This window comes from Diaphorina citri, unplaced genomic scaffold (assembly GCF_000475195.1).
Source record: "Diaphorina citri unplaced genomic scaffold, Diaci psyllid genome assembly version 1.1 scaffold724, whole genome shotgun sequence".
Lineage (NCBI taxonomy): Eukaryota > Metazoa > Arthropoda > Insecta > Hemiptera > Psyllidae > Diaphorina > Diaphorina citri.
In genome coordinates this window covers 102,107-106,432 of record NW_007378157.1, presented here as the reverse complement: position 1 = coordinate 106,432, position 4,326 = coordinate 102,107, and the positions used below count along the sequence as shown (strand labels likewise).

At 38.5% G+C, this 4,326-nt stretch overlaps 1 protein-coding gene across 1 annotated transcript in view; it reads left to right on the top strand.

Annotated features, from left to right (window-relative positions):
* The window catches only part of LOC103511535 (putative homeodomain transcription factor), a 55,683-nt gene that overhangs the window by 43,454 nt on the left and 7,903 nt on the right, over nucleotides 1–4,326 (top strand). The window lies entirely within an intron of this gene.

Below are 4,326 nucleotides of genomic sequence, written 5' to 3'. Positions count from 1 at the left end.
TCCGATCTTACACTGGTCGGCAGAGCCAGGTTCAATGCTTATTTTTGCCTAAGTACCACATGTGGCCCGCGGGCCGCTAGTTGGAAACCCCTGGTCTAGATTCTAGAAGGAAAAAAATCTTTGGTCCCTTCCCGTCATAACATTCTAAGGGACAGAGGAAGGGGGTGAAAAGAGAAGTGGAGTTATGGAAAATAATTATCTACAGCTTCCAGAAAATGAGGGCAGTAACGAGGCAAAACAAACAGAGGAAGGTCGGGTACGAGAAAAGCTGATGCTAAGGAGAAAAGAAGATAGGTAGAAATGTTAGGAAGGAAGAGGGGAGGGAGAAAGAGGGGAGGGAGAAAAACGGGAAGCAAAACAAAATCCATGTCAGGCATTTCGCCAAGTGGGGAACTTTTGTGTGCATTTGAGAAACGTGTGCACAATTCCCTCCCTTGGTACAGGGTTACAAGTTCAAGGTCGAGCGAAAAATCAATACCTCGTGCTTTCTTGTGCTTACCTACATTCCTAAATACTTCTCGTACTATGTTCTAGTGGATGTTTTACGTCATAGTACATGCTTACATAAGAGTTTTTATAACCTACATGTGTAATTATGTAATCCGATGTCTATTTTGTACCCTATGGAGCTTCCGTTAAGGTGTGTCCAGACTAGGGTGAACCGATCGATCGACTGAAACTGGAGACACGTCCACACTCTCTCCTTGTGTCGTCCAATTTTTTGTTTCTTCAGGGATACGTTCTTTCTACGTATCTGTATTATCTATACCTTGTACCTACATAAAGAATTGAAGATGAATGTCAGAATCAACATGAACTTGAAAATGATCATGTTCCTGACATCCATGTTCATTTTGATATCCATATTCAGGTCGATGTCCGTGTTGACATCCACGTTATTCATGTTGACATCCTTGTCCAAGTCAGTCGGCAACGACTGATGACATACCTGGTGTGGATGCTGCTTTGGATTATCAGACCTTATTCATATGAAGTTTCCATAGGGTTATCAATGGATTTAATTATCTACCCATTAGGGACTATTTTCCACATCTAGGCTGCTCTAGAAATCTAGAGCTTTCGGCAAGGTTATCTATGTCCATGGGAGCATGCCTTTTTAATTTGCGCAACACATAGTAACTATACTGGTGCTAGGGTTAGGCCTTTGTAGTTTGCGCAATAATCTGACCACTGCTAGGCAATCACGTAAACTTTGCCTCCTACCTCTTACACCCACCTGACCTTGCCACCTTGATCTTTGATGAGTATTGCGTGAATCTAGCAAGTTTGGAAAATCTAGAATAGGGAAGTTCGGTCACTCTAAGGCGGTCACTCTCACTATCAGATAGACCTGATAGACCGACCTCTTCAGCCGCACCTGCCAGGTCTGCCTCACTATCAGGTCTAGCTGATAGTGAGTGGCTGGCCTAAGCGTGCGCGGGAACCTGCATTAAAAATTGCACTAACTGTTCGAGAATTATCGCGAAACAATCGTACCTAAAATCAAGTAAAAACGTAGACCACACTTTGATTATTCAATTATGATTGATTGCTAAGTAGTCATAAGTGTTCCTTGCCAACACCAAGTTGAAACTCTAGCTCTAGACTCCGATATATCGACCTATAGCGCCTATAAGTGCCGGTGATTAATTTAAATCTCTGACGTCAGTACGGTTCGCGCCATATCTTTATTATTCAATATTGTGAGATTTATGTCAGGTTTCATGACACCATAGTATGGCTAATAAATGGACATGGCGTTTCAAACTTCCTGTCTTGCTGGATCTCTCGCCGCTTTGAAACAACGTGGTCGTGGGATCGATCCCAAACAAGGGAAGATTTTTAGATCAATCTATTGAAAATCGCAGAGGATCTTTTGTATTATCTAAATTCAAAATATCTATGAACACGACTACGACTTTTACTTTGATGAGAGCGAACCACGTCTGTTTTGGATAGAGATCACCCCGGGCGGGGAATCGAACTGTTTGTATGATTGTTAAATAGACGCATTTTTACCATGTTGTGCGTCAAACGTGTTAAACTTGATAACGTTATTTAGAAAACGAGAGTTGTGATTATGTTAATGATTATTATTCGTAGTAATATTAATGATTATTATTATGCTTAGTATTATTACACTGATTATGAAGTAAATCTATAAATAAAACAGCGCCGGTATTTATCACGAGAGTAATCTGGTATGATTTCCTACCATACAGAGTGTTTCATGAAGCAAACAAACCATTCAAGTGTCGATTTAGACTCGTAATATTAGCACCAAAATCACCAAATCTGCAGTATTCTACTGTTGATTTTATGTTGGCCCATTTTGGGAAGATGCATCTGTGCAAGCCTTTAAAAATTAAATGGGGGAAAATCAATTGATAAAACTTTGAGAGGGGAACTGAACCCAGAACTTCCGATGTACAGGCCTATTGTGATACCTACTCAGCCACGGAGATTGCTACTGCAAAAAGTAAAAATGAAATTGTTAATGTGCCCAGTAAACAATTACCGCGTGTAGGCGGTAGGTAAGATGTAGAAAATAACTCATTGTCGAGACGGGATGAAAAATGAAAGTATTTCCCACTAGGAAATGTCTCACAGTTATTTATCTTGTGTGGGAAAAACTACTACATAGTGTTCCCTATTTATATCTTGAGCGTGGCTAGTTACAGGGTGTTACATGACACTAGAGAAATCATACAGTGTGTTCGACTGTTCGTGTATCTATTTTAGAACAACCAGAATCCCGGATTTTAGGTAATAGTTATAGTGCTTATAGGTAATCGTTATAGTGCTTATAGGTAAGCGTTATAGTGCTTATAGGTAATCGTTATAGTGCTTATAGGTAATCGTTATAGTGCTTATACTCCTCAAACAGAACCGGAGAGTCCTTTACCCTAGCAATAGGGTAAATAAATGAGGATAAAATTTTATACCTCATCTGGGATTGAACCCGCGCACTCCTGTTTGCCAGGCAACCACGTCACCGAGGCAGGTTGTACAAGATATTGGGGAATGTTAATAATGTTAAAACCTCTCAATTAATTTTACTTAATTAACCCTGTAACCCCCTGGTGAAAGACATTGGATTGACATAACCCTGAATTGTGTGCAAACTCGTATTATTTGGATGGCAATGCAAGTATCAAGATCACTCAAGATCACATATCAAGATAATTTTGATAATGCTATAGTGGGTTATCAGAACAAGTAAACATTTCAGCGGCGTGATAAAATTGTTATCAATTCGTGATAACCTAAAATAATGGCATGGAATGCCAAGTACGTATCACTGCAATGTGAAGTAGCAAAATTATTTACGTGAAACTGATGCTATAATGGATGACATAATTAAAAACAATGCAATAATGAAAAAAATTCTCAATAACTTTTGAAGGTACTTGAGATCAATTTACCTTTTTTTGAGTATGATAGTTTTTATTATCCCAGAAGGTTCTGTAGTCTTGGGGAGATTCTATATTTATTGTATGCTCATATGATTGTTTATATTTAAGTAAATTATTTCAATTCAGACAAATACCTTCCTAATTTCGACGCCATCCATAATGATTCAGAATATTTTGTTATGAAATAAAATACCATGTTCTGTATGCAAAGCTGAGTGTTATTTACTTTCAGGTTTAAAATTAGAAACAGTTTTGATGTGATATTCTGAATGAAAATATTTGCTTAGTGTTTAGTGTTGATATCATTTCTATTTATAATGGACTAGTAATAAGTAATAATTACTATGCAACTTGGTACTTTACCTTCCTAGTTGGTGCATTGGCCAAGACGCTCGCCTGGTAATCAGGAGTTTGAGGGTTCAATCCCTTGCCCTACGCTTAGGACTGTTTGCCCCTACACCTAAGCCTCAGAGTAAGCTTTTTGAGATCTCATAATACCAAGAGCCCGTTCCCCCTTGTCGCTCGAAAAATAAATAAAATAATAATAATAACAATAATAATAAAATCGTGTCGTGTGTAGTGAGAAGCGAAAACAGTCTTTATGTATGTATGTTTTTTTTTTTTTTTTTTTTTTTTTGCCATAACATAAAAGGAGCTTAAGATAAAACATAAACCAACGGGCCCTATGTCCACCTATAAGAGCGTTCCGTTACCGTTACCTCAAAACTGACCAAGCTCATTTGAAAAACAAATTTCTCCAGTCATACAAAAATCTCAGTCCTCAGTAAAGCCGGAATTACCTATAGAAAGGCACGGGAAATGCTTGAGCCGGACACAGCAAAGTGACGTCACTTCTACTAGTGCCTTCCAATCCTTGGATCTTATCTCCAGATACTTTGGGCTTTGTAGA